Raw genomic sequence first — 25,162 nt, 5'->3', positions numbered from 1 at the left:
GGCACGCTTGCTGTTGCCAGCTACTCTTCTAGTTTCTAGTGCCCACAAGCGCTGGTCTTTGTGCATGCCAGAGCACTGGAAACCCGAAGACCAGCTGGCCAGCGAGTGTTTTGGCATGCACACATGCATTCTGGTTTGGACACCAAAGGTTTCACCATCACTGCCCTAGAATCTCAAAGGGTTTATCCTTTAGGGTGGCAGTATAGTAAGAGTTTAGCTATTGCTTTAAGCTGTCATGGGGCAGTGCTGCGCTTGTCAGCTGAAAGTCCAGATTCAAGACTCAAGAACCACACAACAGGGTGAACTCCAGTTCTTTTCCTAGCTCCTGCCAACCTAGCAGTTTCAAAGCATGCAAATGCGAGTAGATAAATAGGTACCACTTTGGTGGGAAGGTAACAGTGCTCTGTGTCAGCATGCTGGTGACATGACTGTGGAAATGTCTTTGGACAATGCTGATTCAATGGGCTTGAAATGGAGATAAACACCACCCCCTATATTTGACAACGACTAGCAAAATAAATTCAGCCAGGAGTCCTTTTTGTTAATTTATCATAGCTTGTTTAAATACTTTATCTTTTCTGTTTTCCTAATATTGTGACTTCCCCAATTTTGTAAGATGGTCTAAAAATGGAAACTGAAGAAAAGATTTGTTTAACAAAGATTGCCTTCTGAAAAAAAAATCAATTCAAAACACTTGCATAAAAAGAAATATAAGATTTACCTATGTATGTCATAAAAATGTGGGAGAAAACAGAACATTAGCTTACACCCTGAATAGTATTATCAACAAGGCTACAGCAATCTTTCCCAGCATGCTATTCCTGCTATTGAAAAGGGTTCTTAACTTTTCAATATAATGTTCACTGGAGAGGTAAGAATATTATACGTTTGAGAGTTATTTCTCAGGCAAGTTGTACAAAGGAGAAACAATTAAGGATGCTATGAGAAATCAAGCAGTGACGTTACTGAAGGTGAACAATTCTTACCTGATGGGTGTTTGTGGAACTTGCCACGAATGGCAGTCAGTCTCAAAGATATAAGGATATGCACCTCTCCAGCTTGGTAATTAACTAATGCACCAACATATCTACTTCCCACAAACTAAATGCTTATCTGAGAGATCAGGTCGGAGAATCAGGATGTAAGGACTACTGCAACCATCTTTCAGTTGGATGAGGGAAGACACAAGGTGGACTCAGCCTTCTATCCTTCTGAGATGGGTAAAATGAGGACCCAGATTGTTGGGAGTCAATATGATGACTGTGGAAACCACTTATAGATGGCTGTAAACCACTGTGAAGTGGTATATAAATCTAAGTGCTATTTCTATTGCCATACCCCCATACCCTTTCTTCCTCTCCATCCCTTCTTCTGAGAACTGAAAATGACACTGAGAATGCCATACCTTCAATCTGGGTTTATTTAAGATGAAGTATTGCTTCACTTCTGATGGAAATGGAAACTCCTATTTCAAGGATGAGTAATTTTTTGCTCACTTAGCCCTAAACATACAATTGGCTGAGGCTACAAGCAGGAACAGTTCCTCCCCATTTCTGCAATGATTATACAGGAGATTCTTCACTGCAGGAGGTGAACCTGCAGTAGGGATCAGTCAATTTCACCTGAACAGAAAGAAGCTCGTTTCCTGAGTGTTTCAACTTCCCTATCATTTTCACCTAAAGAAAAGATATGTAGCGGCCAATCTTTCCTATTACCAAGCTAGCATAAGTAACATCCTCAGTGTAGAGGTGAACTCTATAGAATACTAGCTGATTGCATCTTGCAAGGTAAAATTTTATTTTGCACATGTATGAGGATTTGTCAATCTTTTTTGCATTGGGACTTGGCGGAATCGATGAATATTTCAGAACCAGGGGCTGATATATATACTAAGCAATTGTTTAAACACACCCAGAGAGAATTGATTAGGAATCTAAAACACCAAGTCCACATATAGCTTTAAGCAACAATTTAATAGTGAGATAAATGACTGAATTTGCACAATACTAGATGCCATCAACTATGGTTTAACAGTCGCAGTGGCTGGTTCACAGATTTGCTAAGCTGAAACCAAGCAAGGATTATCACAGTGCGGTGAACAAATCCAGCTACTGAGGATTTCCCCCGGATTTCTGAAAACATAAAGGAAGGACAGTAAACCTGCAGTAATAAGAAGTTGCTTGTAACCTTGACTTGCAATTTTCAAAAATATTTTACAAACTGAATTGGTAAAAGCTGGAAGTTCTAAATTGCCTCTCCTGTATTCATAGATTTATCCACAATATAGAGTTGAGGTTCCCATCTTACCTGAGCTCTTGTTTCTCATGAAGATCTAAGATCTTCTTTTTCATGCCTTTTCTATAGCATTAATAATTCATTGCTAAACTGAGTGGGGAACTGTCCATAATGCTTAATTAGTGATCTCTGGTAACTACAGCCTTATTATGTGGAACTACATTGCTTCTTTTTGTGGAAGTCCAGAGTATCATACAACCCATTCAACCTGATGACGTGGATGAAACCATACAGTTTATGCTTCAGTGAATTAAATTCTAAACCAAATACAAATCAAAATTTCTGATATCACGTTTATTTATCACTACATAACAATTTTGATAAAGATAAAGGTTCCCCTTGCACATATGTGCTAGTCATTCCCGACTCTAGGGGGCAGTGCTCATCTCCGTTTCAAAGCCGAAGAGCCAGCGCTGTCTGAAGACGTCTCCGTGGTCATGTGGCTGGCATGACTAAATGCCAAAGGTACACGGAACGCTGTTACCTTCCCCCCAAATGTGGTTTCTATTTTTCTACTTGCATTTTTATGTGTTTTCGAACTGCTAGGTTGGCAGAAGCTGGGACAAGTAATGGGAGCTCACTCCTTTCTGATCGAGAAGCTCAGCATCTTAGCCACTGAGCCACCGTGTCCCAACAATTGGATAGCAACGTATTATTTTGAAAGAGATGAATGTGAAATTTATCCACCTCAATATAGAGATTTAATAAATGACCTTCCTGTCACCATCCATTTACTATTTTCAATTGGTTCATCGGGCATTACAATTCTTTAGAGCAGGGCTTTCTCATAAAAAGAATCACAAGAAATGAGCGCATGGAACAGATGCAATGACATTAAACAAAAATGGATGAAGAACTCTCTATTCTCTGCTGCCAACCTGTAGACTGGGGCTAAGTGGAAGCAAACTGGGACTTCTGTTCCAAAGAGAAATGGTTTTCATTGAAAAATAACTGATATAATGGTATGTGGGAAAGACCTTGGGAGTCTGGGCAAAGCAATGCTGCCATGGGAATGGCCAGATAAGGGACAGCATAGCCCACAGCTGTTTAATGGGCAGGGCAAGAGATCTTCCCTACTTTCTTGGACTGCACAGGAGGGGGGCAGAATTGTGCTTTCAGATTTGCATGATTGATATCAGCCTTGTAAATAGGAATTACAACAGATACTAATTTTAAAGTTACACTGGCAAATTATTCACCAATCAAACAGTGCAGGCAGGCAGAAATCAATCTCTCTTTTTATAGAGATGACTCACTTGTATTATCCTTATCCTCGTGTCCTATAGGACCAAAAAGGACCTTCTGTTCTCTGTTCTGTTCTCTATTTTTCTTTCATTTTGATCACCATGCAACAAAACAAAAATTGCCAGAAATGTATCCATGTAGGCTTGCTTTAACTACCTTGGGATGGATTTTTCAGTCAAATGGAAATCCCCTCATCTCTTTTACACCTCCCAAAAAGTTCAAAGTAGAAGCACAGCCATTCTAACATTTTTCTATTCAAAAGAATCATGGGATATTCCATCTGTCCTTAATTTTTTTTTTTTACATCCAAACTTCTCCGACTTTTTTAATGGGATGGAATTCGGAAATCAGACTTCTCTGATTAAGTCTACCCAGTCAAATTTTTAAAGATACTTCTTCCAATGACTTGCTTTGAACCACTCTGCCAGGAGGCAGGCCTGCCCAAAGTTGATACCAAGACCTGAATGAAGATATGCAATATCTGAAAGTTGAGTTTCCAACACAAGGTTGAATCCTATTGAAATTCCTATTGGACTTTTTCCTATATCCTGGAAACTGGGAGTAGAGCAGAAAAGGACAATGTGGGTTTGGGGAATGGGATATAACCACACAGGAGGTATCTTGAAAGAGACTAGTCAATGTGCACAAGCAAGAATAGTGATGGCTTCCTAGTTTGCCTTCTACATGGCATAAACCTAACGAAGAAGGAGAAGGGAGAAATCTTTACAGGTTTATTACTAAGCATCTCAAGAGTTGCCAAATCCCAGCACTACCCCACATATATCCACACTGTATATCGGACAGTGTATACAATTGGGCAGGTCTAGAGGTACACACGAGAAGACTACTCTACTCCTCTGCTCACAATAGAATCCCTTATGCCACCAGACTCGAAATTTTGGGCTTGGACAAGCCCAACTGTGCTGCCTGCGTATGATCTAAGCATAGTACACAAAATAGTCTGTTACGATGTCTTCCTTGTCAATGACTTCTTCAGTTTCAACCTCAATAATACATGGGGAAACAATCGATACAAACTCAAGGTAAACCGCTCCAAACTCGATTGCAGAAAATACGACTTTAGCAATAGATTGGCCGATGCTTGGAATGCTCTACCTGACTCTGTTGTTACATCCTCAAACCCTCCCAGCTTCAACCTTAAACTGTCTACCGTGGACCTCTCCCCATTCCTAAGATGTCCATAAAGGGGGCGTGCATAAGTGCAGCAGCGTGCCTACCATCCCTGTCCTATTGTCCCCATTTATTTGTATTAATTTCTTTCATTCATGTCCATGTTTATATTTATACCTGCTATCTTGTACCTGTTTGACAAACTAATACATACTCTCTGGTTTAGAAGTAGCCATGAATCAAAGAAGGCAGCTAGTTCCATTGCTGCAATAAGTGATGCTGAAATATGTGTGACATCATGACACAAACTCTGCTCTTTTGTACTTGTATCACAGCACACGCAAAGATCCAAGACACTGAGTTTGTGTTACAATATTATAATACACAGAGCGTGACTAGTCAGTCACATGACCAATTGACCACACAAGGCTTATAAAAGCAGAAGAGAATTGAAACAAGACGCTTCTACCCATTGATGGGTAACACTGATGATGTTACTTAGCCTGGTGACAAAACATTCAGAAACTAAACATCAAGCTTGGAGAACACACCACCAATATCATGATACACACTCCAGCAACTTATCAGTTGTCATTCCGAAAACTTTGTTCATCTTTTTTAAAATATCTTTTTGAAACTAGTCCAATAAATTTGTGAGAAATTCCAGATTTCTTGGAACATACTCTAAAAAGGAGTAGTCCTGGGAATATGAAACACAATGAAATTAATTAGTTCCAATATCTCAGGGGTTGCCACAAAGAAGAGGGAGTCAAAACTATTCTCCAACGCACCTGAGGGTAGAACTAGAAGCAATGGGTGGAAACTAATCAAGGAGAGAAGCAACTTAGAACTAAGGAGACATTTCCTGACAGTTAGAACAATCAATCAGTGGGACAACTTGCCTCCAGAAGTTGTGAATCCTCCAACACTAGCAATTTTTAAGAAGATCTTAGATAACCATTTGTCTGAAGTGGTATAGAGTTTCCTGCTGGAAGACCTCCAAGGTCCAACTCTGTTATTCTATTCTATTTTATTCTATTCTATTCTAAAAAATAGAAAAGTATTGCTACAATATAATTGTATTGGTAATCACAAATTAAAGCAATTGTACAGGTAATTGACAGAAAACTAATGGGGCTATGTCTATACAAACTGAGTTCTTTACTTGGAAACAAAGCATTCTAGTCACAGAATTGGCACAGTGCTGCTATGTAACATATTGGAAGTAATTCTCCTGTATCCTGTGTCAAGGAAGCCAAGAGAGAAAACCATTGTAGAGGCTTCTATTCCGCTCCCCCCCCCCCCAAGCGATTCTTTCTGAGTTTGCACACAAAATGAACATGACTCATCAGCCGAGAGCTGGAATTAAGATAACTGGGATGATTTTGAATAGATTTAATTTAAGCCTTGCAAGAGAAGCAGAGCTGCCACAGGATTTGAAAAGGCACTACTAAGAGTGCCCACTGATGATTCCATTGGCTTCTAGATTTACCATGAAAGTTGCAAATCTATCTTGTATTACCCTGGGCAAAAGTTCCCAATAAACAGAAAAAATATATCCAGTATCGCTAGGAAGGCCCAGAGGGATCAGATCGAATCTTATTTCTTATATTCTTAGTTAGAACAATTAATCAGTGGAACCTCTTGCAGGAGAAGCCTCTACAATGGCTTTCTCTCTTGCCTTCCTTGACACAGGATGCAGGAGAATTACTTCCAGTATGTTACATAGCAGCACTGTGCCAATCCTATGACTAGAATGCTTTGTTTCAGAAGTTATGGATGTTCCATCGCTGAAGGTTTTTAAGAAGAGACTGGACAACTATTTTTATCTAATATGGTACAGGGCCTCCTTCTTGAGCAAGAGGTTGGGCAAGAAGACTTCCAGGATCCCTTCCAATACTGTTATTCTATACTGGTTTTCCATAGTGAGCAACCCTGCAGTATCCACAGGAGGGAATAAAGAAGGCAAGGTGGAAGATGTCTCACGAAGGAACCTAACTCCTTCTCTACATTTGGTCTTAACACAGAGAAAAGGGTAGGGTTTGAACTGATATAATGCAACTTCCATCTTCTCTTTCTTGGCTTGTTCCCTACAGGCAACACAGGACCAACCCAATACCTTTGGAAAGCCCACACACACAATGAATACTATGGATTCTCTTGCTGTTTCTTCAGCACTGATGTGCAGAGAAATGAATGCTGGAGAAAGGGAATGTAACCATCATGGCTAGTAGTCAGCGAACCCAGGACTGGACCTGGAAATATTAGTCTTTAAGGTGCAATAATACCCTCTGGGTCTTCATTAGCAGACAATTTCACCTAAGTGGAATCCGACTAATTAATAAATGCAGGTCAAGAGATTACATTGTTGATTCTTACCTCCTGGGAGAAAAAGGAGTAAGAACCTACAGCTTGCTTCCCTTGAAGGATAGACCTCCTTCATTTTGATAAAAGGAAGCAGAAAAACTGCTTTTCTGCAGAGTTTTTGAAGAAAAGAGTGTTATATAAGGCTTAGGGTGGGGTTAACATGATGCTTTTTAATTACTATCTATATTGTGGTTTTATGTACATTTTAGTTGTTTTATGGGTGTAAACCACTTAGTACCTAGAAACATACAAATGTAAGCGTGTACGTATGTATAAATGAAAGGGATGCAGTGGCTCAGTGGCTAAGACGCTGAGTTTGTCGATCAGAATGATCAGCAGTTCGAATCCCTAGCACTGCGTAATGGAGTGAGCTCCCGTTACTTGTCCCAGCTTCTGCCAACCTAGCAGTTCGAAAGCATGTAAAAATGCAAGTAGAAAAATAGGAACTACTTTCGAAGGTAACAGTGCTCCATGTGCCTTCGGTGCTGGCTACATGACCATGGAGATGTCTTTGGAGAGCACTGGCTTTTTGGCTTTGAAATGGAGATGAACACCGCCCTCCAGAGTCAGAAATGACTAGCACATATGTGCAAGGGGAACCTTTACCTTTACCTTATGTATAAATGAATGAAAGTTTTTTGTAAAATCATACACCTACTACCAAACTGTGGTTTGGTGGTACCATAAATAACCCCACTATTTACACATTTCATTTTGAGAACTACACATTTATGACATAGCAGGGACAGAATTGTTGCATCTCTTTCTTCAGAGAAGAGTCCATCAAATTACACCATTCTTTCAATTTGAGGAGGACTCTTCCACAATTAATAAGGGTTGCTCAGCTGTTTGGGAATGAGCGATATGTTTTACAACTTTTGTATGGGTTCCTAGAGACTGATTCAAATAATTCACTTTTTTAAAAAAATCAGCATTTGCACATCTTCTCGTTTTTCCTTCCATTTCCCCATCTATAACATTCTCCCAAGGTGCACACATTCCTCTAATTGTCTGTTTTTTGGAGGGCATTTAGCCTAATTTCCCATCATTCACTGCACCTCAGTCAAACAGAACTATCTCTTGGCTGACACTTTCATTCAACTTGATTTTCACTGTAAATCATCCAGGTTCTTAGGCAACTAAACAGCATCGTCCATATACAGAAGTAGAAATACTTGATTTATGGTCAAAGACCAGATATGCACGGCACGTTATATCCCATAAATTTCAAAATTTTGACAAGTATATAAAAACTTGAAGAGTTACTATATTATACGCTGTGGTTTTGCATAAGATGTATCGTGTTTATGTATCAAATAAATATAAGCCCCAAATGCCCAAAGCCTGTAGACAGACACAGGGATATAATAGATTTTGGCCACATTTCTGCTAGTAGAAAATGTACATTGTCCTCATCTGAACTGTTAGTGTGGTTAGATAACAGAGGTGTTATTACATTAGTACTCAAGGTCAGATAAAATAGGCAACGGAACAAAATGTGTGTGACTCAGTTGATCTATCCAGCTGGGCATGGATAAAGGTCAGCCTGAACTTAAGAATTAGTGAACTGGCCTTCTTTCATGGTAGATGGTAACTTATGATTCCTGGCATTCTAAAGGTTCTCCAAAATAGCCCACACAAGTTATTAGTAAAGTAATTAGGTGGGACGACTGACTTCCAAGCAGACCCTTGTTACAATATCTAGAAAACCACTTTCTCTGTATGCTTGATTCAAAAACCCATTGCTTTGTCTTTGTGTTGGCTCTTTCAATGACAGGTGGGATTACGGATTGAACACAGGATCTAAGATCCATTTCTGTGGTTGTTTTTTTAATCCAGGAAGCTACAGAATTATCGGCAAGTCTTAGAGATTCCTCATTAAAAGCCAATTTTAGGTCAAATTTTAAATCAAAGTCTCATTTGCATCTTAGATTTCACGTCCCCATGGGATTCTTTTTCCTTTTTGCCATCATGGCAACAAGCCCGAATACATTCCCTATCTGCCCCAAATACATGATGTTCATAACCCCCTTCCAATATATCTCTACCATTACCACAAGCATTCCTATACATTTATATACATACATACATACATACATACATACATACATACATACATACATACATATATATATATAAACAAAGAGTAATAATATATGATTAATTTACTCAGTACCAAACCACTGACTGAGCATGCCACATATTCCCATACATCTTTTACTCCATCATGTACCATTCTTAATCCACATGGCAACCAACCAGGGAAGTCTTTGTCCAGTTTCAACTACTGTGGCTTGCCTGTCACTGGAGAACTTTATGACACAGACTCATGGCCTTATCATTAGTTGGCCTACAATTCATTCCATGTCTTCAAAGGGGGAAAAAAAGAAAGTCCAGTTGCCTTCTGAAAAAGCACCTTTGGGACAACCTGGGTGACTGAGAATCTCCATAGACATTTAGCTAAGCATTTTGGGATGAATACCCTTCGAATGGTGCAGGAGTATGAATGGATCTCCAGAAAACATTGCAGACTGCAGGAACTATTTGCACTTCAGTTTGAGATGCAGACAACACAGACTCATCCCCAACAGTCTGTGCCTGTCTTCAACAGTGAAGGGACATAGGTCATAAAACATCCTACAGCTAAGAAGGCTCCACAGATTTTTGCAGTATTCAGGTGACTCTGAGGATACAAGTCACCCTCCAAATGCCCTCAATGACTCTGTAGAAGAATGCAAATGACTGGCTGTCTGCAAGGAACATAAATCCATCCATTCCCCACCATCCATTCATCCATTCTTGGATGAGAAACTAAACATCTTCAAAGAAAAACAAGAAAGTCCAGTTACTTCCTGTAAAAGCTGGGACTACAGCTGATCACCAACATTGATGTGTCCTTTGTTTGACATGGATCACCATGAGTGAGTTCTACCTGCACTTGGTTTATGTGTTTTATTTAAAGTGCTGGTTTTAGGTATAAACCTTACTAGACTAGATGTTCTTGGAGAAAAATCTGGATTTCATTTGGGCTAATTGATTTGTCCTGGAAGATGCTGCTGTTGGGTGTTCAGGAGGAGAGGGGAGCGAAGGCTCAGAGGCACTGCTCCTCCCTGAGTGTGCCTATGCTATGGAATATTCTCCCACTGGAGACTACAAACTTGGCCTCAATTTTTTAAGCTTCTAAAATGTTCAGAAAAAAAAACATTTTTATTAGACCATTCCTGGAGAAGGAATTGCTGATATTTGGGGTTTGTTGATCCACTGAGTCATGTATTTTGTTTTGGTTTATGAGTTAATCTAATTTTAAATTATTTACCATGGATGTCTTAATTAGGATTGCTTATGTTATTGCCATTATGGTAGACTGCTGAGACTCTATAAATTTAATAAATGCGTAAACAAAGTGTGCTCATTTTACCTTTTCAATAAGGACACCAGGATGGCCATGGAAGAATGGACCCAATTTCTTATACAACAGGGGAAAAGTCTGATCATCATTTGGGGGAAGACCTTGAATGTGCCTATTGTAGCTAAAATTGGATTTAAGGAGGCAAATGTCTTGTCACAATAACACATTATGTTAGGTGACTCGAAATAAAGGAGAATATTTGTAGCTCAGGGATGAAATGACCAAAATAATAGTTTCAACTGGGAACAAGTGACAATCCTAGACCAGGCCAAGTCCAAGAATGCCAGGGAATTTCTAGAAGCCTGTCACTCTGACAAATCAACCATCAACAGACACATAGACATTAACACTTATAGACTATGAAAAAGAGGTAACCGCCCAAAAGAGAACAAAAAGACTCCAGCACATCTCCACCAGTAATCAGCCCCCAGATTAGCATAGATTAACTCCAAGGTTAACTTCAGACCAACAATCAAATAAGTACCCCAATCAAGAAACTGCCAAAGAGCCATCAGTAAACAGCCCAACCAAAGAATCCCTAAAACCACACTCTCACACACAGGCAAGATACCAGAATATAAACTGTCATCAAACAGCACTCCTTACTAGCAATGATCAATTGGGGGTCAAGTTATTTTCCAAGGCACCTGAAGGCCAGACAAGGAATAATGGATGGAAACTGAACTAGGAGAGATTCAACTTGGAAATAAGGAGAAATTTTCTGCCAGTGAGAGCAATCAACCAATGGAACAGCTTGCCATAGGAAGTTGTGGGAGGTTTATCACTGGAGGCTTTCAAGAAGAGATTGTATTGCCATCTGTCACAAATGGTGCAGGGTCTCCTGCTTGGGCAGGGGGTTGGACTAGATAACCTACAAGGTCCCTTCCATTAACTCTACTAATCTGTTAATGATGTTACTTAGTTAGGGTAATGAAATATCTGCAAGAAAAGAAGCTCATGGTGACTTCATTTATGAAATAAATGAAACAAGCACCAAATTTTGGTATTTATTTGTTCACTATGATGCCCTTGATATATGAGTGTATCAGTAGGACTCTTATGAAGGTCTGATGGCAGGAAGCCAGTGGCAAAGATATACTGCAGAGAGATTCAGAAAAACCCAGATGGGATGAATATACTTTACAAAGGCATACATTCTTAAAACTAACAGATTATTAATTCTAAGCACCAAGAAACTTGGTTTACTTTCAGCACAGGCTCCTTTGTCCTTCTCTGCCTCTCCTCAAAACAATCCTAATCCTCAGTCAGGCAGCAAGAGATTCAATTGGATCTCTGCCAATTCCTGGCTTCTTTTTTTGTGAACTTCGCTCCTTTGCTATCTTCTTTAGAGGAAGCTGGTCTCTCTTTCCTGTGCTGAGAGCTTGGATAGCTAAACCAAGAAGACCAAGGTAACCATTCTCCCTGTGTGGTCCATTCTGAAGTGCCATCTGTCTTGAGTTTAAGGCAACCACACTGCAGTGCCAACAATTAAACGATCCACTCATGTTAAAGGCTGGATAAATTAAATATGCAACAGGAGATTGGGGTGTAGATAGGAAGTTTAAGTGGATGGGGGGGGGGGAATTATACAGGGCTGCAAAGTCAATTGGGGGAGATGGATTTAATTGCATTTCCAAATATTTAATTATAAGAGAGCCTTAAGCCTCTGAGTTTTTGCTCCTGAAGTGACAAATCTATTGGTTGGTTTTAGATAAGACTTCAGAACAGATAATAAGTTTTATCTTTATGACCCTTCTAAACATTTATTTATTTAGATTAATAAATACATATATTTATTTATTGTGTAAATGTATGTGTATGTGTGCATATGTATATGTATATATATGTATGTAAATAAATTTATAATTCTACAATTTATAATCAAATTATAAATTTGATAATAAACAAAGTAGTAGTTTAAATAAAGATGTTGCAATATAATATTTACAGAGTCATTTCTTTATTTAGTAATAAGTTACTATGTACATATGAACAGGATTTGGACTGCTGCTTGCATATTAAGCAGGACACAAGACATATGAATACCGAGAAAAGAGAATATTTGTACTTCAGGGTTGAATATTAGGGTTGCCGATATTCTTTCTGGTTGCTTTCTTGCTGATATTTCATTACTCAACTAGGTAACCTTATAAGTTCTACGTCACTAGCATAAAATAACCAAGTTCAGAGAGCATCAAGGACCCCACAGATAAATGAAGGCATACAACAATAAGCTTGCAGTGAGAAACCATTTGCAGAAAACTGAAGATTTAGAAGTATCCCATCCATAGTTGATTTAAATCACCTTGTAAGGGAGATGGGTGACATACAAATTTAATTAATAAATATTTGGAATTTTAGTATAGGAAGTAGAATCTGCAGGGGGAAAAAAAGGACAAATGCAATCAATGGCAGTACTTAAATAGTCTATGGCTGAGTTTGAAATAGTGACATATGATTACACCTGGCTTATAACTGGATGACTGAACACCAGGATAGTAGTAAATGAAGTAAAGAAAACTTAACCCAGTTCCAAAATGATTTCATATTGTTGTCAGCTAGCTACATAGATATGTTCAAAATACTTTAAATGATTCTGAACAAATCTTCACATGCCACGTATTTATAAATGGAAACCATTTCAACTTTTTCTAAAACTTTCAAGGGAGCTTTCCATTTAAAATAATAGTGGCTTGCAGTCTTGTAAGCCACTGATAGTTCTGAAAGAGGAGGAACAAATGACAATTGATCCCAGTCAAAAGCCTTTATGAAAAATACTCAATCTCCACTTCCCATTCCTAAGTAAATGAGCATTGATTGATCATTAGACTACTCACACCGTTAAACCATTAAATAATAGTAGTTTGTTGTTGTAGTTGTAGTAGTGAGTAGTTTGATTTTCATGAAATTTAATATCAACTCACCTATGCAACATCTCCCAGGCTATTGTACCAATCAATCCTAAATAATGTATGTGCTCCAAACATTTGCACTCCTCAGTTTAAAGCAAAATACTGAGATGTCTTTAGGAATTCTGTATTTATTGTGTTAATCGATAGGCTTTCAGTAAACTAACCATCCTTCTCAGCAAGGCTTCCAAAATTATTCAGAATTTCTCTGGATGTCCGAAAAGTGCTTTTTCAAAAGGCAAATGGTCTTTGTTTTTGCTTGAGGGTGTTCTGACAGAACTGAAGAAGCTTCTTGGATGAAAAGTGAAATGTCTTCAAGCAAAACAGTCCAGTTGCCTTTTGAAGAAGCACCTTCGGGAAAACCATGACCTGGATGTTGTGGTCCGCCAGCAGCCAGCAGAGCTGGCAGCAGATTCAGACAGCGAAGAGGTTGGGGAGAAACATGGGCCAGTCCTGAAGTCTGGAGAAGGCTCTGATGAGGGCTCTGTGTCGAAGGCAGAGAGGGGGGCAGAGCTGAGTGCTGCCATCAGAGTCAGACCAGTGAGGCAGATGAACAGCTGGAGCCTGTTCCCATGTGTGCATGGGCAGAGTTGCCAGAAAACAAGAACAATTAAGAAAACAGGGTTGACTTGGGAGTAAGGCTTGGAGATGATTGGCTCCTCCCATAAGACATAAAAGAGGAGCAAACGAGACATGAACTTTTGCAGGAAGCAATTAGTTCATCTGGTCGGTCCAAGCTTTGAAAAGTTCTGTTTGACTCTGTGCTAAGTTTGGCTTTGCTCTGCATTTGGCAATTAGGTCTCTCTCCTTCCAAGGGATATAACGTGGGTGTTTATCAACATTCCCCTGAAAGACTGTGGCAACTCGAGCAGACATCTGTCAGAACCTTCACAACTGTTTGTGAAGCCTTGTGGACTGTTCATAACCATAATTTCCAATCCATATAAATAAAAGAGGGTTTTGGGGACTAAGATTGTGATTTATGCTTTCTCCGCAAACACTGGATGATTGAGAATCTCCAAAGACAATTGCTCTGGATCTTATAAGCAGCTTGAACACAGGTTTTTCAGGTTTTTCTGGAAACCCTTTTCAGGTTTCCATCATCCAGGGCTGTTAATTGTCCTTAGGAAATTATCCATTAAAATCTTTCAACAGCGGGAGCTTCTTCTACGGAAAAGAACACCTTTAAATGACTAAGTGAAGCACTTCTTCTGAATTGTTTCTAGTGCCTGTTTCTCAGGTTTGCTGGGCAATGACCTCCATTTCTGAAGTTAAAGTGGGAATAAGCATCCAAAATCATACTTGTATTAGCTTTATGGAAATAAGTGTTGCTATTTTTAGAACTAGCCTTTCTTTCCTTTTTGACCATTTGCAGTCTACCATTAATTTGCACTCATACAATAACACTTTGCCGCTGAGGATGAGTCACAGTCAAAAAGCTTTTGCTCACTATCCACTGAAAGGTTACCTAAATTCAAATATTAGGTACAATTTTAACTTCTACAGTTGAAGGATCTTTTTCTCTGTGTGAATATATATATATATATATATATATATATATATATATATATATATATATATATATATATATATATATATATATATATATATATATATATATATATGCCTTGGATGGTTGCTGAGCTGGAGGATGAGCAATTCCTATTTTCTTTGTATTATCTATCAGCAAGCTCTTTAATTTATCTATCTTAAAAAGCATCTGACTGTTCCCTGCTTTCCAATATTACTTTAGAGGAAAGGGGGAAAAAAGAAAGAAAAGGACTTGGTTGTTGGTTGCATAGCAGTAGCTAAAATAGTACGTACTTCATTTTTAAAATGTTTAGTATATAAGTAAAATCACATCTGTAGATATCATACAATGACAAAATGTAAACTAAAAATTAAAGTGCAGCAATGGAACTGTAATAAGAGCAATTAATAACAATGTGGATACTACTGTCTAAAATTAACGACAAAGCCAGTTGTATATTTTGGACAAATCTCTGAGATTATTAAAATGTTCATATGAACATACTGCAACATATTGCAACAGAAAAAGGTCAACTATAGATGGTTGCCACCATTCAAAACTTCCTGTATGGAGTACAAAACCTACAAAATTAATGGTTAGTTGGACAAATAGTTCTTTTTCTGTCTGTCTCTCCCTCTCCCCCGCTCTCCCTTTCCCCTTCTCCCTCTCCCTAATTCTTTTTCTTTTCTAGAACCTCAGCATTAGTTCTAGAAAACCAGCACTGGTTCTTTCGGCTGCAGAAATTCAAGGGAAGGAATGCAATATAATATAATGATAAATTTATCCTCTCCGTGTAAGAGATCATTTGGTGTTCCCAATTGTTTTGAACTTAATTTCCATCAATCCTGATAGCACTGACAAATGGCAAAGGATTGTGAGCATTGTGGTCCAAAATATATAGGTATTATCAGCTTGACCAACCTTGGAAAATAACTCACCATCCTGTTAAGTGATCACTTGATTTGTTAGTTTTATAGATTTACTTTGTGTTTTTTTCATATATTATATAGTGCATATCCAAGATTTTTTTCTTGTATAGTTAATCAAAATTATTTGACATAGATAGAATTGTCAGTTTCTGGGCCCAATTTAAGGTTTTTGTTCTGCCCTAAATCAAAAGTAGTCAGAAAGAATATTTGTCCCTACTGGTAGATCTGGAGAGTACTTCTCATTACTTCAGCCTGGGAATTAGGGGAATTGAATTTAATATTTCAGAAGGATATCAAGAGATGCAGCAAATCAGCGAAAAGCTCTGAATTTCAGTTTGTTTCTTTATATATAAATAATAGCTAAAAACCCAATCAATTCCAGAAAACTCTGGATGGCATACAAGAAACAAAGCATGAAATCAAGCCAATCATCAAAGAATGATGGTTAATCCTGAACAAGTAAACTACGCTTTCCCACAAAACAACATCTTCAAAAAGCCATCTATTCATTCTAGCCCAAAGACCAGAAAACAACCAAGTCTTTAAAGTTCATATAAAGGAGAGCAGAGTGAAGGCTATTTCTCTAGAGAGATACTATACCAAAGCCAGGAACCATGACAGAGAAGGTCCACTTCCTTGGTCTCATCAGATGGCATGACTTGAAAGATGTGACTCCAAGCATGCCAGCTCTAATAGCAATAGCAATAGCAATAACAGTAGACTTATATACCGCTTCATAGGGCTTTCAGTCCTCTCTAAGCGGTTTACAGAGTCAGCATATTGCCCCCAACAACAATCCGGGTCCTCATTTTACCCACCTCGGAAGGATGGAAGGCTGAGTCAACCCTGAGCCGGTGAGATTTGAACCGCTGAACTGCTGATCTAGCAGTCAGCCTGCAGTGCTGCATTTAACCACTGCGCCACCTTGGCTCATATCCGACTGTATGGGCTTGGCCAAAACAATTAGCATAGCATGTTCAACCAAAACAACAACAATAATAATGTCACAACTGTTTACTCTGAACCAGACAGCAAAATCAACCTAAGCAATCAAAGGTTACCATTTCGAACCATGCAAGAGGTTTTATTTCAATCATTTCTTAACTCTTATAGGCCAGGCAAGTAAAAGTAAATATGGTATGGGCAGAGAAGTCAAATAATATTCTTTGGCCTTGGAGATAAGTTTCTAAGACCTAGAAATTACCTACAGTTTTGTGAGATTGGTTTTTATGTGACTAACAATCATAAAATATATTTCCAGCTGCATCTACTCTGGTTATCCAGTATGAGAATTCTGATCATCCCTGAATTTTTAACCACTCAGGAGTGTGTAAAGGATCTTGCTTCTCCCTTCCCTCTGTTGTGGCCCGACAGCGGTCAGTGGAGCTGGCAGCAGACTCGGAGAGTGAGGAGGTGCGGAGGAACAAGGGTCAGTCCTGGAGTCTGGGGAAGGCACTGATGAGTGTTCTGCACTGGAGACAGAAATGGGGCCAGGGCCATCCAACAGTTATCAGCTACCTTCAGAATCGGAGATAAGTGGGGCTGAAGAACAGCTGGAACCTGTTCCTGATGTACGCATGCACAAATCTATCAGGAGAAGGGAACAATTAAGAAACAGAGGTCGACTCGGAAATAAAGGCACAAAGGGAAATTGAATGGCCACTCTCATAGGAAATAAATAGGAGCAAAAGGGGAATGGTGTTTGGAGGAGACAATTAGTTCATTAGTGTGAAGATTTGCCTATCTGAGAGACTCCTTGCTATGTATTTCCTTGTACAGCGTTGCGTCTGGAAGCTATTGGCCTGGCAACTATCCAAGGACTGATAAGGTCTGTGCTTGCAATTCACCTTTGAAAGGCTGTTTGCTGGGACTGTGCTGGATGTGAATGCTAGGAATTCACATTAGCCAAATAAAAAGGGTTTTTTGGGGGGACAAGGAGTCTGTTCTTGATTAGCTGAAGCCTAGGTCAGAACACCCCCCTTCTTGGGCATATCAATATGTTGACGATAAAGGTAAGAAGGCCTTGAATGAAACACCTGTGATCCAAAAGAGCAAAAACCAGAATAGCTAAATTGATCAGCCCTCTTCTGGAACCCACTTAATTCAACAACATTGTCCAGGATAGCAAACATGCTCTGAACGAACACATCATCTGAGGATTGAAAAGGTCTTGAAAGAGCATGGAAGATTCTCTCTTCTTCCATCTATTTATTTACTTAACTTCTTGACCACAATTGAGCCCAATATTTTTTCCATAAACCACCACATAACTCAGGACCAAACTATTTGAAAGAATGTGTCTTTCTTTGTAAGCCTATCCAGATATTACATTCTTCAGGAAAACTGGGTTTTGGTCAGAGCTATGGTTGGAGATAACATGTAGGGGAACGTTCTTGATGGGCTCCTCTGAAATTTCAAGCTGCTTCTTTGAGATTAATGGAAGTTATATCTGAAATGCCACAGATTCCCATATCCTATTCTTCAGACCCTACCTGCCAAAGAATTTTAGCTGGTGGGGTCCAGGAGCCTGTTGTTGCCCGCCCGCAATCAGAAGAGCTGGCAGCAGATTCAGACAGTGAGGAGGTTGGGGAGGAACATGGGACAGTCCTGGAGTCTGGGGAAGGCTCTGATGAGGGCTCTGTGTAGGAGGCAGAGTGGGGGCCAGAGCTGTATGCCAGTTATCAGCTGCCTTCAGAGTCAGACAGCAGTGAGGCAGACAAACAGATGGAACCTGTTCGCAGTGTGTGCATGTGCAGAATTGCCAGACGAAGGGAACAACTAAAGAACAGGGGTGGACTTGGGAGTAAGGCCAGACGATGAATGGCCCCTCCCAGAGGAAATAAAAGAGGAGTGAAAGAGGAGTGGAGTTTGCAGGAGGCAATTAGTTCGCTTAATTGGTTCGTGATTCTCTGAGACTCCAAGTTCCCCAAGTTCTCCAAGTTCTGCAGATATCGGCCTGGCAGCTCTCCCAGCCAGATAAGGTCTGTGACTGTAAATCCTCCCTCAAAAGACTTTGCTGGTTGTGAATGAACAGAATTCACAGTAAATTAATAAAAGGGGTTTTTGTCGGGACAAGGAGTTTGCTTCATGCTCTTGGGAAGCTTTTCTGCTCTGGCCCCTGCTCTTTAGACTATTGTCCCGCTGGAGATGAATTTGGCCTCCACTCTTCTTGGTGTTCTGGAAGAGCCTTAAAACCTACCTCTGCTGGCTGGCCTGAAGCAGCTGATGGGGTAGAGAGAAAATCCTCAGCCTCATGTTGGCTGTCCTCTTGATGTTTCAATCTTTACATAACCTTTCTTAATTTTAATTCTACTGTATAATCTCTTTTATCTTCTGTAAGCCAACCCTGAGTCGTTGCAACACTGAATTGGGCAGCATATAAATAAATAAATATAAATATAAATCTTCCTATAACTGGGAGACTGTTTCCTGTCCCTCATAAGAGGCTACTTCTAGGAGCTTCCCCTTGGAAGGACAAAGCATTGAATACCCCTTTGAAGGAGATTCTGCAAGGTCCATCAAAATGTGGCATTGTGCAACTGAAGCAGCCAGGAAAAGGAAAACCCCAGAACAATAACTGATGTAATCTGCAATAGGGATCAATTTTAGTAAAAGTTCCATAGCTTCAGTGCACTCAGGGGATATAATCAGCCGGTTTTTACTATTCACCCACCGTTTTATTAAGACGTAAACGTTACCACTGGCAAACTTCATTGATTGTAACATATGGTTGACTCAGCCCAAGAAAAAGACGTAAAAGTTTTTCTTTAAAAAAAAAAAAAGTGGGAGGGGAAGCTAACCTTCAGATATAAATAGAGCGTGCAATATGTATAAACACAAGATATATTTTATATTGTTATATTTATGAGTCCCAAATGTTTAAATATTTTTTCAACACCAATTACATGTTACTGGATAAATGATAACAGCCTTTGTATATAAGACCAAAAATGTCAGTGGTGTTTTAATTTCCAGCAGGAGGGAAGAAATTTGCAACTTCCTGCCTTGAGTTCATGCCTTCAACATTCTACATGTACTATTACGGCTAAAGGCAAAAAGTATATAACTGAGCAGCAGTGCTTAGAGAAGGGATCAAAAGCTGTATTGTACTATTATTATATTATTATTTAATCTGAAATGACAAAGGCGACTGAGTCACATAGAAGTGGGGGGGTTTGTCTAATTATGGGCCAGCTCTAGCCTCTTAAGTAGTCATCGTAGCTAACTCTGGTTAAAAGGAGAATTCACCCCAGTTGTTCTGAAGGGGTTATTAGAAACATTCAGAGGTGATGTGAAGGTAAGAACATCAGCGAATATTGCTACCATTTCTCATCACTTCTCAAATCAGGTACAAAAATAGAGGTTTGGTTTCGAAATGTCGTGAAACAAGCATTGCATGTTATATCCAAAATAATTATAGGCAGTTCTCAACTTACAACAGTTCATTTAATGACTGTTTGAAGTTACAATGGCTTGGGGAAAATGACTTATGGCCATTTTTCACGCTTACGACCACTGCAGCATCTCTAACGGTCACACTATCAAAATTTGGATGGTTGGCAATTGTCTCATATTTACGACACTTGCAGTGTCCCAGGGTCATGTGATCTCCTTTTGTGAAGCTGATTCACTTAACAATTGCAGCGATTCACTTAACAGCTGTGGCAAGAAAGGGCATAAAATGGGGTGAAATTCACTTAACTGTCTCACTTGGCAACATAAATTTTGGGTTGAATTCAGTGGTGGGTTTCTGCCAGTCCTAACTTCTTCTATAGAAGAGGTTCCACAAATCTAGTGTCATTTAGAACCGGTTCCAGTTCCCTCCCCCTGCCTATACGCACATCATCAAGATGAAGAGCGAGAGGAGGAATTCTGGGAGTTGAAGTCCACAAGTCTTAAAGCTGTCAAGTTTGAACACCCCTGTTTTTTTTCTAAAGGGTTAGGGGTGCAAGGGTCTTGTAACTTGACAGCTTTAAGACTTGCACAGTTCAATGCCAGAGTTCCTGAGCCAACATGAGTGGAGGAGCAATTCTGGGAGTTGAAGTCCACAAGTCTTAAAGCTGTCAAGTTTGAATACCCCTGGGTTTTTTTTCTAAAAGGTTAGGGGTGGAAGGGTCTTGTAACTTGACAGCTTTAAGACTTGCATGCTTCAAATGCCAGCGTTTCTGAGCCAACATTTTGGTTGCTAAGCAAGAGCATTGTTAAGTGAGTTTCACCACATTTTACAAGTTGGCCATGCCCACTCAGTCACATGACTGCCAAGCCACTCGCACTCAGTCACATGGCTGGCAAGCCACTCTCACCCAGTCACATGGCTGGCAAGCCACTCCCACAAAATAGGCCACACCCACTGAAGAACCCCACCACTGGTTCAATTATGGTAATAAAAATAAGCCAAGAACTATTTGTACCTAGATATTACAGGTTATTCAATCTTGTTTTGCTAATAGTTTGACTTCTTTCCTTGAGAGAAGAGGATACTGTGAAGAAGAATGGCGAAACCTGCTCCATTATCACATTAGCTGTACATCAATCATCAGAGAAATTATTCCAATTATCGAATGAAAACAATGATAATAAACAAATGTTTGTTGTTGTAACCAGTGATACAACACATCACACATAAAGCATAAAGGGGAAAAACTGACTAAATGCAAATAAGAGGGCATATGCACCAAAGAAAATTTCCTTCTGTGTCCAATCACACTTGGCCAATAAAGAATTCTGTTTTGTTCTGTTGTTCTGTTCTGTTCTGTTCTGTTCCGTTCGGTGCCGTGCTGTGCCGTTCTGCTCTACTTTATAAATTATACTAATTTCAGGTATTTGTCCAGACCTAATGTAACTAATTAATAATATCAATAATTACAATTAATAGTTAATGCAATTAACTAATTAATAGTTAATATGATTACTGGGATTCACAGCTATGCAGTGGTAACCTTAAAAATACTAGCCAGCCAACAATTTAAAGATCAGGCAAGTACGTGTTTCTAATTTTATTTTCCAAAAATAGATCACAAACAGCCGCCTTCTAGCTTGTGCCCTCCAAACAACAATTGAAATTACAAGTCAACAACATCTGAAGGACATGACTCTGAAAGGCTGTAATAGTGAGTTTCCGATAGCCAGATGTTGGGAGGAATTCTTTCTAAAAAGGATTGGTCATACATAATTTAACCCAAGAAACTCACCTTTTTTTTTATTTCTCAGGCTTTAGGCATAAATTGCTCATGCATTACTTTTATATGTTAATATTTAATGTATAAATGTTTAATTCACTTCCTCTTTCTAGAAGTGCAAGTAGGCCTGATGGGAGCTGTATATAGTTTATTCACATAGTGCGTCTATTCACATATGATTATGTGAGCCATATTTATAATGCGACTGAATTTACTAGGCACCGAACCAAAATTAAAAATAACACGGTCCCTGATTGCAGGCTTTTAAAATTCAGAAAGTCAGAATCCCATTTAAAGGGGAAACAGGCTTTCTGCTACTCCAATGAGCTTACATGTCCTTTTCTTTTTTACAGCCAGAATAGAGAGGGAATCAGAATCTAAACAAATGTTGATTTTAAACTAACCACATTGCCTAACTATGGCAGTTTAAACAACGGCAAATTACAATTAGTAAGAACTGTGGCTTTAAGTACCAATTTCTTCCTAATCCATAATTCCTGATTTTGGGATTGTGGTTAGTTGAAAACTGGAAGCACATGCTTCTGTAGAAGAATTAAACACTAGCCAATTCTGCCTTCTCTTAGAATGTCACTACTTCTAGTTGCATTCTCTTAATACAGTTTATTTAAGTACCAGAGCCAGATAACACAGTGAAATATTGTAAAGCCATAGGACAGCTCAACTCCATTCAAATGTATGCTCCTTTACATATTACTGTTTTAAGGAGGACAAAAACCAGGGGTGGGCTTTAAAATTTTTAGCAACGGGTTCTCTGCCCGGTTGCTGGGTAGGCGTGACTATGGTGGGCATGTCCTAGTCGGCCTACTGCACCACAGCGGGGGAAGCCGTTTCCACCCTCCCCGGGCTCAAGACGCCCATTTTTTGCCCTCCCGGAGCCTCCACGCAGGCCCCGTATTTACCTGGCATCCCAAACGTGGGGACTCCTGAGTGGGGAGTGGAGGGGAAGAGCAGGGCAGGGTGGGCAGGGCCAGCCAGAAGTGCAATGGTGGGATTCAGCCAGTTCACACCACTTCGGGAGAACCAGTTTTTAACTTTCTTAGCAGTTTGGTGAACTGGTTGTTGGAAGAAATCTTTAGGGCAAAGAACTGGTTGTTAAATTATTTGAATCCCACCCCTGCAGGGGTGGGATTTTCAGGTTCTCCAAATTGGGCAGATTCTTAGCTAGAGGTTCTCCCGAACCTATGCAAACCTGCAGCAGCCCACCCCTGCCCAAAACTGATTTAACAGAAGATCTATAACAGTGATGGCGAACCCTTTTCACCTCGGGTGCCAAAAACCCGCATCTGTTAGGAATATAATTCTAACAGTTGGGTTGGCAATATATAAATCATGTAACAATGCTATACCTGTTTCTTTAAATCATACTGTAAAATGTGATTGGTTGCTGTTTTCCTCAAACGGCCATAAGAGGGAGCCAGAATGACTGTTAGCTCTCTGTTTGTTAGATGCTGGGCTGATCTGATCTGTGTGTGTTGGAGGCTGGCTGTTGGAAAGTGCCGTGAGCTGTTATGTTATTTGGATTATCCCTTAACTGAAAGACGTTGATGACTGACTGTCTTATCCGTGTATGACTTGGACTGTTTGATGGACTCTGATACCTCTATTTCCACGAAAGTAAAAGCCTATTTAAACTGCAGTGTCTCTGTATGCTGGTTTGTATGTTCTCCAACACAATTCTCACAACGCTTCTCTGAACGTACTCGCTCTCCCAATGGGGAGCTTACAGCATCAGCGCTATCGCGCATGCTTCCATGCCCACTGCCATAATCACCCCCACACCATACTGCATACATGTGTGAGCCCCTTTCTGCTGCCCAGCGCATCCGCACATGGCTTTCTTGGCACCTGGGGAAGGCAAAAATAGCCTCCCTTGCCCCCCAGAAGCCCTTTGTGTTGTGTACTCGAGTTACAACCAGCTGCTGTCCATCAAGCCGGCAGGTGATTGTTATTGGTTCCCGCACAGAGGCGTTCCAGAGGAAGAATGGCAAGGTTCTAATTGGTTGACGGGTTGACAGCTACCATATAAATAGCTGTCAACCCAAACGTTATTGTTCTGTTGAGTTAGTGTTGTTACTGAATAAACTACTGATGAATGCAGAATCACCTCAATCTTTACGGCCACAGAGTATTTAATACTGGCAACGAGGAGCTGGATCAAATCCACTAAGTGCCACAGTTTACTTATCCATAATTTCCTGGGCTTCGTTGCAGAAGATCGCACCCTCATTTAAAAAAGCATCCCTGTCCTGATGCAGCTGTCATTTCACTACCAGTCCTAGGCATGGCTTCCATACAGGTCGAGCACAATGTCTTCAAGGGCCACCTGCCTCTAGTCATGGTTGCCAAACCTCTGGCCACACTGCTGGGCATTGACTGGTTCAAGCCCCTGGGACTCACCCTTGCTGGCATCCACTCTACTGTGACTGACCCCTTTGATGAATTGGCCACCGAGTTTTCTGATGTGTTTGCTAGTTCCTTAGGTAATTATAAGGGAACTCCAATCACCCTTAATTTGGACCCTAGGATTCTCCCCCATTCAATTAAATGCTAGAAGGGTACCATTCGCCTTGAAGGCAAAGGTAGAGGCGGAACTAGATAAGTCGGTTAGCCAAGGGATCCTGGAGCTGGTCAACCATGCTCAGTGGGAGGTGCCCATCATCACCTCTGAGAAGGCTGGCGGGACTTATCAGGATCTGTGCAGATTACCGTTCAACCATTAATAAAGCCTTGCAAGCTAACCCGTACCCGGTTCCGGTAGTGCAACATCTGTTGCACTCATTGGGACATGGCCAAATTTTTGCTAAATTGGACATGGCACAGGCGTACCAACAACTGCCTATTGATGACACCTTGGCCAATGCCCAAACTATAGTAATGCACAAAGGTGCTTTTAGATGTAGGAGGCTGAAATTCAGGGGGTGGGGTGGCTCCTGGCTTGTTTCAAAGCCCTATGGAGCGCCTGCTCCAAGGGCTTGATGGGGTAGTCCTGTATTTTGATGACATCTTGATCACTGCCAAATGCAAATCAGACCTCGTTGTCAAAGTACGGGCCATTTTGCTTCATTTCTGAAAAGCTGGGCTGAGGCTTAAGAGGAGCAAATGTCAGCTGGGTGTGTCATCCGTGGAATTCCTAGGATTTTTAATTG

Source organism: Thamnophis elegans, chromosome 2, assembly GCF_009769535.1.
Source record: "Thamnophis elegans isolate rThaEle1 chromosome 2, rThaEle1.pri, whole genome shotgun sequence".
Classification (NCBI taxonomy): Eukaryota; Metazoa; Chordata; class Lepidosauria; order Squamata; family Colubridae; genus Thamnophis; species Thamnophis elegans.
Note: the sequence above shows the minus strand (reverse complement) of the source record.